This window comes from Scyliorhinus torazame, chromosome 17 (assembly GCF_047496885.1).
Source record: "Scyliorhinus torazame isolate Kashiwa2021f chromosome 17, sScyTor2.1, whole genome shotgun sequence".
Lineage (NCBI taxonomy): Eukaryota > Metazoa > Chordata > Chondrichthyes > Carcharhiniformes > Scyliorhinidae > Scyliorhinus > Scyliorhinus torazame.
Window position 1 is genome coordinate 155,414,166 of NC_092723.1, and position 12,124 is coordinate 155,426,289.

The 12,124-nt window shown below is 49.8% G+C and overlaps 1 protein-coding gene across 5 annotated transcripts in view; it reads right to left on the reverse strand.

The window, feature by feature from the left end:
* nlrc3 (NLR family, CARD domain containing 3) overlaps positions 1 to 12,124 on the reverse strand; it is a 117,341-nt gene that overhangs the window by 6,486 nt on the left and 98,731 nt on the right. The gene's annotated exons all lie outside the window — the stretch shown is intronic.

Here is a 12,124-nt window from a genome sequence, read left to right on the forward strand (position 1 = left end):
ATACTCCTCCTTATTTTATAGACCTCTATAAGATCACCCTTAAGCCTCCTTTGCTCCAGGGAAAAGAGTCCCAGCCTATCCAGCCTCTCCTTATAACTCAGACCATCATGTCCTGGTAGCATCCTCGTAAATCTCTTCTGCACACTTTCTAGTTTAACAATATCCTTCCTATAATAGGGTGACCAGAACTGAACACAGTATTCCATGTGTGCTCTTACCAATGTCTTTTACAACATCAACAAGATGTCCCAACTCCTGTATTCAATATTCTGACCAATAAAACCCAGCATGCTGAATGCCTTCTTCACCACCCTGTCCACCTGCAACTCCACCTTCAAGGTGCTATGAACCTGTACCCCTAGATCTCCTTGTTCTGTAACTCTCCCCAACTCCCTACCATTAACTGAGTCGGTCCTGCCCTGATTTGATCGACCAAAATACATCACCTCACATTTATCCAAATTAAACTCCAACTGCCATTCATCGGCCCACTGGCCCAATTGGTCAAGATCCTGTTGCAACGTTATATAACCTTCTTCACTATCCACTATAGAGTTGTATATTGTAGTTTATTGTGTGATCATAACCTTTGTTAGCTTTCATCACCACCTCCTTCCTTGTGAGCGCTCTGTCTGGATCTAACGCACACCTTCCCCAAGGATCAAATTCTGTGGATAGATTGGAGAAGCCGAACTGTTCTCTTTTGAGCAGAGGGGAGATTTAATAGAGGTGTAAAAAATCAAGGGGCTGCTGTTTAATCTGCTCTCACAACAGGACCGGGTGGCGACGTTGCATATCTACAACCCATAAGTTCCTGTTAGGATGTGCTTAGCTGCCTTGCCAGGAACATCGATACGGTTGGGAACCGCACCAAAGTCAAGGATGTCATCAGGATTTGCACCAGCAAAAGGAAGGTCAAGGTGACCCTGAAGGTGGGTGGTAAAGGAACAATTCTCCATCCTCCAGAATCCATGAGGAAAGGCATCAACACCCTCATCTACAAGCAGAAGTGGGAAACGGAGGAAATTAGAAATTTCACTGCTGAATGTGGACGACCAAATTCTGCCCAAGGTCATTGCCAATCAGATCAAATCTGTTCTGGTGTTGGTGGTCCACCCTGATCAGATTTTTTTTAAAAAAATTAATTTATGGGATGTGAGCGTCTCTGGTTAGGCCAACATTTATTTCCCATCCCTAGTTGCCCTTCAGAAGCTGGTGGTTCCTTCTTGAACCGCTGCAGTCCCTGAGGCGTAGGTAAGTTATGGGCGGCATGGTAGCATTGTTGCTTCACAGCACCAGAGACCTGGGTTCGATTCCCAGCTTGAGTCACTGTCTGTGCGGAGTCTGCATGTTCTCAGTGTGTCTGCGTGGGTTTCCTCCGGGTGCTCTGGCTTCGTCCCACAAGTCCTGAAAGGCGTGCTTGTTAGGTGAATTGGACATTCTGAATTCTCCCTGAGTATACCCGAACAGACGCTGTGTTGTGGCGACTAGGGGATTTACACAGTAACTTAATTGCAGTGTTAATGTAAGCCTACTTGTGATACTAATAAAGATTATTATTATTATTACACCCACTGTGCTGTTAGGGAGGGAATTCCAGGATTTTGCCCCAGCAACAGCGAAGGACACCTAACAATAAGTAAAATCCAATCCAATATATTTCCAAGTCAGGGTGGTGAGTGAGCTGCAGGGGAATCTCCAGGTGATGGGGTTCCTAGGTATCTGCAGCTCGTCCTTCCAGATGGTAGTGGTCGTGGCCTGTGCCTGGCAGGAAGATCTCTGATAGCCAGTCATATCCCTGAGTACACTGAGCCTAAGTGTGGGACAAGGTTTGGACACCTACCTCATAAGAATTAGGAGCAGGAGTAGGCCATCTGGCCCCTCGAGCCTGCTCCGCCATTCAATGAGATCATGGCTGATCTTTTGTGGACTCAGCTCCACTTTCCGGCCTGAACACCATAACCCTTAATCCCTTTATTCTTTAAAAAACTATCTATCTTTATCTTAAAAACATTTAATGAAGGAGCCTCAACTGCTTCACTGGGCAAGGAATTCCATAGATTCACAACCTTTTGGGTGAAGAAGTTCCTCCTAAACTCAGTCCTAAATCTACTTCCCCTTATTTTGAAGCTATGCCCCCTAGTTCTGCTTTCACCCGCCAGTGGAAACAACCTGCCCGCGTCTATCCTATCTATTCCCTTAATAATTTTATATGTTTCTTTAAGATTCCCCCTCATCCTTCTAAATTCCAACGAGTACAGTCCGAGTCTACTCAACCTCTCCTCGTAATCCAACCTCTTCAGCTCTGGGATTAACCTAGTGAATCTCCTCTGCACACCCTCCAGCGCCAGTACGTCCTTTATCAGGTAAGGAGACCAAAACTGAACACAATACTCCAGGTGTGGCCTCACTAACACCTTATACAATTGCAGCATAACCTCCCTAGTCTTAAACTCCATACCTCTAGCAATGAAGGACAAAACTCCATTTGCCTTCTCAACCTGTTGCACCTGTAACCCAACTTTTTGTGACTCGTGCACTAGCACACCCAGGTATCTCTGCACAGCAGCATGTTTTAATATTCTATCATTTAAATAATCCCTTTTGCTGTTATTCCTACCAAAATGGATAACCTCACATTTGTCAACATTGTATTCCATCTGCCAGACCCTAGCCCATTCACTTAACCTATCCAAATCCCTCTGCAGACTTCCGGTATCCTCTGCATTTTTTGCTTTACCACTCATCTTAGTGTCGTCTGCAAACTTGGACACATTGCACTTGGTCCCCAACTCCAAATCATCTATGTAAATTGTGAACAATTGTGGGCCCAACACTGATTCCTGAGGGACACCACTAGCTACTGATTGCCAACCAGAGAAACACCCATTAATCCCACTCTTTGCTTTCTATTAATTAACCAATCCTCTATCCATGCTACTACTTTACCCTTAATGCCATGCATCTTTATCTTATGCAGCACCCTTTTGTGTGGCACCTTGTCAAAAGCTTTCTGGAAATCCAGATATACCACATCCATTGGCTACCCGTTATATACTGCACTGGTAATATCCTCAAAAAATTCCACTAAATTAGTTAGGTACGACCTGCCCTTTATGAACTCATGCTGCGTCTGCCCAATGGGACAATTTCCATCCAGATGCCTCGCTATTTCTTTCTTGATGATAGATTCCAGCATCTTCCCTACTACCGAAGTTAAGCTAACTGGCCTATGATTACCCGCTTTCTGCCTACCTCCTTTTTTTAAACAGTGGTGTCACGTTTGCTAATTTCCAATCTGCCTAGAATTTGTGAATTCAGTGAATTTTGGTAAATTATCACTAGTGCATTTTCAATTTCCCAAGCCATCTCTTTTAGCACTCTGGGATGCATTCCAGCAGAGCCAGGAGCCCCATTAGCTTGCCAACACTATCTCCTTAGTGATAACAATTATCTCAAGGTCCTCACCTGTCATAGCCTCATTTCCATCAGTCACCAATCTGGACCAGGCCTTTGAAAGAATATCGTACACCTACATGATGGATATGTTCTCCAAAATGGGGTTTGGTGAGGGAATCTGCTCTACACAAACATCAGTAGGGAAATTTCAATCACTGGATGAGATTTGGAGTCTGGAGTCAGTTCTCTCTCCCCTGCCCTGTTCATATATTGTATCAAAACTTTTGATGACTCCATCAGAAAGGATTTGGGCATAAGAAGGTGATGATCCCAGATAGTGGACATATGCAGATTAAAGCCTCTTTGTACATGGGGACTGTTGTCATCTTCTGCTCAGATCCATTGCCAGTGTGCAGACCGATGAGCATCTGAAAACATTTGAACAGACCTCAGGAGCCAAGGTAAATCGTAGCATGAGCAAGGCCATGTTCTTTGGGAACTGGGCTGACCAATCCTTTGTCCTCTTCACCGTCAAGTCAGACTGCCTGAAGGGCTAGGCCTATGGTTCAGAGGACGATGTGCACTAGAAGCTGAAAGAAATGAGTAGCCATAGTTAAACAAGAACTGGGAAAGTGGGAGCAGCACTTCCTCTCCATTACGAGTAAAAACATGATCATCAGGAAAAGGCATTTTCTGTGTTGCTATAGGTGGTGCAGGTCTGGTCCAATCCTCATTCCGCTGTCCTGGTGATCACCCTGTGGTAAACCACTGTTGCACCTGTATTAGGTGATGTAAGGTAGGACCTGTACTACAGGTTCGCCGGTAGTCCCTGCCTGCTGGCGGAGTATAAATATGCGTGTCCTCCATTCAGCAGCCATTTCGCCAGCTGCTGTGGGAGGCCACATATCTTAGAGCAATAAAGCCTCAGTTGTATCCAACTCTAGTCTTTGTTCAATTGATCGTGCATCAATTTATTGCTCTAAATTGCATCTAAAAGATGGATCTCCAAATCAAGCCTGATCGCCTGCAGCTGGATTTGCAATCAAGCAACGCCAAAAAGGACTTTAATCACTGGCTAGCTTGTTTCGAGGCGTACATCAACTCAGCGACCACCCCTGTTCCGGAGGCTCAGAAGATACAGATCCTGTACTCAAGGTTGTGCTCCAACGTGTTTCCGCTGATCCGGGACGCCCCAAACTGCGCCGACGCCATGGCGCTTCTCAAAGAAAACTACGCACAGAAAACGAACACGCTCTTCGCCAGGCACGTACTCGCCACTCGCTCTCAACTCCCTGCTGAATGCATAGAAGACTTCTGGCGGGCCCTAATCCCACTCATCCGGGACTGTGACTGTCAGTCCGTTACGGCCACGGAACATTCCAACTTTCTTATGCGGGGCGCGTTTGTAATGGGGATTGGGTCGAACTTCATACGCCAAAGACTGTTAGACGGGGCCACGCTCGACCTAGCTGAAACAAAGAAGCTAGCGCTCTCCATGACGGTTGCCTCACGTAACATTCAGGCCTACTCCACCAGCCGCGCGGCCCACCCCTCGTGGACCCCACAGATGGCCGCCCCAGCGGGGGCCTTACCCAGCCAGTACGCCTGCGCCACACGCCAGCCCGCGCACCCCGGGGGTCCCCGATGTTACTTCTGCGGTCAGCAGAAGCTCCCTCGCCAACGCTGCCCGGCCCGTGCTGCCCTTTGCACGGCTTGCGGCAAAAAGGGGCACTACGCCACAGTGTTCGAGGCCCGCGCAGGCGCCGCTATCGCCCCCCACCTCCATAGCCTACACACAATGGGTGCCGCCATCTTCATCTCCCCGGACCACGCGCGGCCAGTGGGCGCCGCCATCTTCACCTCCCGGGGCCACACGCGGCCAGTGGGTGCCGCCATCTTCACCTCCCGGGGCCACGGCGCGGCCAGTGGGCGCCGCCATCTTCACCTCCCGGGGCCACGGCGCGGCCAGTGGGCGCCGCCATCTTCTCCGCCTCAGTCCACGTGCAGCCCATGGATGCCGCCATTTTGTGCCCCGCAGGATCTTCAGGCGCCCCCATCTTGTCTCCCCACGGGACATGGACACCGACAGCATTCCAGGACCTGGGCCCCCTAGGCTCCCCATCATCCGACGTCAGTGACGATCGACCAGTCTCGTCCGCACAACCTGGCCACCGCATCGACCAGTGTGAAAATCAACGGCCACGTGACCTCTTGCCTGCTGGACTCCGGGAGCACCGAAAGCTTCATACACCCGGATACGGTAAGGCACTGCTCCTTCGCGGTACACCCCACCAACCAAAGAAGTTCCCTGGCCTCCGGATCCCATTCCGTTGCGATCCGGGGGTTCTGCACGGTCACACTCACGGTCCAGGACGTAGAATTCAGCGGCTTCCGCCTCTACGTTCTCCCTAACCTCTGCGCTGCCCTACTACTCGGCCTGGACTTTCAGTGTAACCTCCAGAGCCTAACCCTCAAATTCGGCGGGCCCCTACCACCCCTCACTGTGTGCGGCCTCGTGACCCTAAAGGTCGATCCGCCTTCCCTCTTCGCCAATATATCCCCGGATTGCAAACCCGTCGTCACCAGGAGCAGACAGTACAGCACCCAGGACAGGACCTTCATCAGGCCCGAGGTCCAGCGGCTGCTTCGGGAGGGCATTATCGAGGCCAGCAACAGCCCCTGGTGAGCCCAAGTGGTAGTTCGTAAAACTGGGGAGAAACAGAGAATTGTCGTGGACTACAGCCAGACCATCAATCGGTACACGCAGCTCGATGCGTATCCCCTCCCACGCATATCTGATATGGTCAATCAGATTGCACAGTACCGGGTCTTCTCAATGGTAGACCTCAAATCCGCCTACCACCAGCTCCCCATTCGTAAATCAGACAGTCCATACACCGCTTTCGACGTCGGAGGTGAAGAGGTCATGCGGACGGTCGTCTCTATCACTTCCTCAGGGTTCCCTTCGGCGTCACTAACGGGGTCTTGGTCTTCCAAAGGGAGGTGGACCAAATGGTCGACCGGTACGGTTTGCGGGCCACCTTCCCATACCTAGACAATGTCACCATCTGCGGCCATGACCAGCAGGACCACGATGCCAACCTTGCCAAATTTCTCCACACCGCCACTCTCCTCAACCTCACCTACAACAAGGAGAATTGCGTGTTTAGCACGACCCGCTTAGCCATACTCGGCTATGTGGTCCAGAACAGAGTTCTGGGGCCCGATCCCGACCGCGTGCGAGCTTCCCCTCCCCCACTGCCCCAAGGCCCTCAAATGCTGCCTGGGGTTCTTCTCGTACTATGCCCAGTGGGTCCCAAACTATGCGGACAAGGCCCGCCCACTGATTCAGACCACCCATTTTCCCCTGACGGCCGAGGCACAGCAGGCCTTTGCCCGTATCAGAGCCGATATCGCCAAGGCCGGGATGCACGCAGTAGACGAGACACTGGCCTTTCAAGTAGAGAGCGAAGCATCGGACGTTGCCCTAACCGCCACCCTCAATCAGGCAGGCAGACCCATGGCATTCTTTTCCCGCACTCTTCATGCCTCAGACATTCGGCACTCATCCGTCAAAAAAGAGGCCCAAGCTATCGTTGAAGCTGTGCGGCATTGGAGGCATTACCTGGCCGGCAGGAGATTCACTCTCCTCACTGACCAACGGTCCTTAGCCTTCATGTTCAATAACACACAGCGGGGCAAGATCAAAAACGATAAAATCTTGCGGTGGAGGATCGAGCTCTCCACCTATAATTACGAGATTTTGTATCGCCCCGGCAAACTCAACGAGCCCCCAGACGCCTTATCCCGAGGTACATGTGCCAGCGCAAAAGTAGACTGACTCTGGACCCTGCACGACAGCCTTTGTCACCCGGGAGTTACACGGTTGTACCATTTCATAAAGGCCCGCAACCTGCCCAAATCGGTCGAGGACGTACGGACAATCACCAGGGACTACCAGGCCTGTACGGAGTGCAAGCCACATTTCTACCAGCCGGACCGTGCGCGCCTGGTGAAGGCCTCCCGCCCCTTTGAACGCCTCAGCGTGTATTTCAAAGGGCCCCTCCCCTCCACCGACCTAAACACGTATATTCTCAGTGTGGTCGATGAGTACTCCAGGTTCCCCTTCGCCATCCAATGCCCCGACATGACGTCTGCCACCGTCATCAAAGCCCTAAACACTATCTTTGCTCTGTTCGGTTTCCTCGCCTATATCCACAGTGACAGAGGATCCTCATTCATGAGCGACGAGCTGCGTCAGTTCCTGCTCAGCAGGGGTATCATCTCCAGCAGGACAACTAGCTATAACCCCCGGGGAAACGAGCTGGTAGAGAGGGAGAACGGGACGGTATGGAGGGCCGTCCAACTGGCCCTATGGTCCAGGAACCTCCCAGCCTCTCGCTGGCAGGAGGTCCTCCCTGATGCACTACGCTCCATTTGGTCACTGCTGTGCACAGCTACTAACAACACACTCCATGGACGTCTTTTTGCCTTCCCCAGGAAGTCCACATCCGGGGTGTCGCTCCCCACTTGGCTCGCAGTTCCAGGACCAGTCCTGCTCTGTAGGCACGTCTGCCTCCACAAGGAGGACCCGTTGGTGGAAAGGGTGCAATTGCTCCATGCCAACCCCCAGTATGCCTACGTGGCGTATACCGTCGGCCGCCAAGATACTGTCTCCCTCAGGGACCTGGCACCAGACGGTTCCACGCACACACACCCCTCCGGCCCGGCGCCACCCTCCCCTCCTCAGGCGCTCCCAGCATTAACCCCACCAGGACCATGCGTCCTACCCCTGCCCACGTCCGAGGATGAAGAGGATTTTGGCACGCTCCCGGAGTCACCGAACATCAGGCCAGCATCGACATCGCCGCCACCGCCACGTCGCTCCCAGCGGAACATCAAGGCACCAGACCGGTTAAATCTCTAAATGGCACCAGACTTCAAAAGACATTTTTTTTTCTGATCAAATACTGTAAATATAAATTCATTGCTGTATATGGTTCTCCACCACCCCTGCCAGACTTAATTTTAACAGGGGGTGAATGTGGTAAACCACTGTTGCACCTATATTAGGTGATGTAAGGAAGGACCTGTACTACAGGTTCGCCGGTAGTCCCTGCCTGCTGGCTCCGCCCAGTAGGCGGAGTATAAATATGCGTGTCCTCCATTCAGCAGCCATTTCGCCAGCTGCTGTGGGAGGCCACACATCTTAGAGCAATAAAGCCTCAGTTGTATCCGACTCTAGTCTTTGTTCAATTGATCGTGCCTCACACCCGAGCCATCTTCTGCTTTATCTGGATGTCGAAAATGGACTGTGTTCACAGTAGAGAGGGAAAAATGTGTCCATCATTCCCCTCATCCTGGTGGCCACCTTTGCGTGCAGTTGCATTAAACTATGTATAGACCCTCAATACACAAGCATCAAGATCCATTACATGCTGAGGTTCTAACTGTGCCTTTGTTGTGAAAGATGGGTCTGGCCACATAGCCATGTTACACTCCAAGTAGTTGAACCGTGGAGTGTGGCGACTAAAGGATTTTCACAGTAACTTCATTGCAGTGTTAATGTAAGCCTACTTGTGACAAAAATAAAGATTATTATTATTATTTGGCAAAATGCCTCATTGACAGAACTTTCAAACAATCATCAAGATGTAGCATGGCTGGTGATGAGAAAGGTCCTCCCACCTAGATCCTTCCCACATGCCGAGAGTCCACACGTTGCCCTCAAGGTGGCTGTGGTGGGGAGACTATTGTGCACCTCCATCTGAAATGTGCCTTTGCAAAGCCGGTCTTGAAAGGGATGCAGTGGTTTTGCTGAGGTTCAACCCAAGCAGCTCTGTGATGCAGCAGTACAGGCTGTTCCCTGGGTGCACACCGAGATAAATATCAATTACAGCTGGAGAACCATCAAATCAGTTAAAGACACTCTTTGGTCTGCCCGAAACCTGCTGGTCTGCCAGTGCAAAGAGTTGTCCTTGACCACGCTTTGCTGACTGGCACTTTCCAAGGTCCAAAACTATGTGACGAAATATCATGGGGACGATTTTCTGGGCCCATTCGCTGCGGATGCAAATTCCGATATGATTACTAACTCTCATGAGAGGGCCAAAGCAGGGTTTGCGCTGGGGCGGTCTCACTTTGAGGGTAATAGCCCGATTACCATGCATTTAAATAGAACATAGAACATAGAAAAATACAGTACAGAACAGGCCCTTTGGCCCATGATGTTGTGCCGAACTTTTGTCCTAGATTAAGAACAAATTAATCTACACCCCATCATTCTACCGTAATCCATGTACCGATCCAACACCCGCTTGAAGGTCCCTAATGTTTCCGACTCAACTACTTCCACAGGCAGTGCATTCCATGCCCCCACTACTTTCTGGGTAAATAACCCATCTCTGACATCCCCCCTATATCTTCCACCATTCACCTTAAATTTATGCCCCCTTGTAATGTTTGTTCCACCCAGGGAAGAAGTCTCTGTCTACTCTTTCTATCCCCCTGATCATCTTATAAACCTCTATCAATTCGCCCCTCATCCATCTCCGTTCTAATGAGAAAAGGCCTAGCACCCTCAACCTTTCCTCGTAAGACCTACTCTCCATTCCAGGCCACATCCTGGTAAATCTCCTTTGCACCTTTTCCAAAGCTTCCACATCCTTCCTAAAATGAGGCGACCAGAACTGCACACAGTACTCCAAATGTGGCCTTACCAAGGTTTTGTACCGCTGCATCATCACCTCACGGCTCTTAAATTCAATCCCTCTGCTGATGAACGCTAGCACACCATAGCCCTTCTTCACAGCTCTATCCAATTGAGTGCCAACTTTCAAAGATCTATGGACATAGACCCCAAGATCTCTCTGCTCCTCCACATTGCCAAGAACTCTACCGTTAACCCTGTATTCCGCATTCATATTTGTCCTTCCAAAATGGACAACCTCACACTTTTCAGGGTTAAACTCCATCTGCCACTTCTCAGCCCAGCTCTGCATCCTATCTATGTCTCTTTGCAGCCGACAACAGCCCTCCTCACTATCCACAACTCCACCAATCTTCGTATCGTCTGCAAATTTACTGACCCACCCTTCAACTCCCTCATCCAAGTCATTAATGAAAATCACAAACAGCAGAGGACCCAGAACTGATCTCTGCGGTACACCACTGATAACTGGGCTTCAGGCTGAATATTTGCCATCCACCACCACTCTCTGACTTCTATCGGTTGGCGCTTTCGTTCTCCAACTGGCCAAATTTCCCACTAACCCATGCCTCCTTACTTTCTGCATAAGCCTACCATGGGAAACCTTATCAAATGCCTTACTAAAATCCATGTACACTACATCCACTGCTTTACCTTCATCCACGTGCTTGGTCACCTCCTCAAAGAATTCAATAAGACTTGTGAGGCAAGACCTACCCCTCACAAATCCGTGCTGACTATCCCTAATCAAGCAGTGTCTTTCCAGATGCTCAGAAGTCCTATCCCTCAGTACCCTTTCCACTACTTTGCCTACCACCGAAGTAAGACTAACTGGCCTATAATTCCCAGGATTATCCCTATTCCCTTTTTTGAACAGGGGCACGACATTCGCCACTCTCCAATCCCCTGGTACCACCCCTGTTGACAGGACGAAAAGATCATTGCCAACGGCTCTGCAATTTCATTTCTTGCTTCCCATAGAATCCTTGGATATATCCCGTCAGGCCCGAGGGACTTGTCTATCCTCAAGTTTTTCAAAATGCCCAACACATCTTCCTTCCTAACAAGTATCTCCTCGAGCTTACCAATCTGTTTCACACTGTCCTCTCCAACAATATGGCCCCTCTCATTTGTAAATACTGAAGAAAAGTACTCGTTCAAGACCTCTCCTATCTCTTCAGACTCAATACATAATCTCCCGCTACTGTCCTTGATCGGACCCACCCTCGCTCTAGTCATTCTCATATTTCTCACATATGTGTAAAAGGCCTTGGGGCTTTCCTTGATCCTACCCGCCAAAGATTTTTCATGCCCTCTCTTAGCTCTCCTAATCCCTTTCTTCAGTTCCCTCCTGGCAATCTTGTATCCCTCCAGTGCCCTGTCTGAACCTTGTTTCCTCAGCCTTACATAAGTATCCTTCTTTCTCTTAACAAGACATTCAACCTCTCTTGTCAACCATGGTTCCCTCACTCGACCATCTCTTCCCTGCCTGAAAGAGACATACATATCAAGGACACGTAGTATCTGTTCCTTGAACAAGTTCCACATTTCAATTGTGTCCTTCCCTGACAGCCTATGTTCCCAACTTATGCACTTCAGTTCTTGTCTGACAGCATCGTATTTACCCTTCCCCCAATTGTAAACCTTGCCCTGTTGCACGCACCTATCCCTCTCCTTTACTAAAGTGAAAGTCACAGAATTGTGGTCACTCTCTCCAAAATGCTCCCCCACTAACAAATCTATCACTGCCCTGGTTAATTACCAAGTACTAAATCTAATATGGCCTCCCTCTGGTCGGACAATCTACATACTGTGTTAGAAAAGCTTCCTAGAGACACTGCACAAACACCAACCCCATCCAAACTATTAGTTCTAAAGAGTTTCCACTCAATATTTGGGAAGTTGAAGTGACCCATGACTACTACCCTGTGACTTCTGCACCTTTCCAAAATCTGTTTCCCAATCTGTTCCTTCACATCTCTGCTGCTATTGGGGGGCCAATAGAAAACTCCCAAC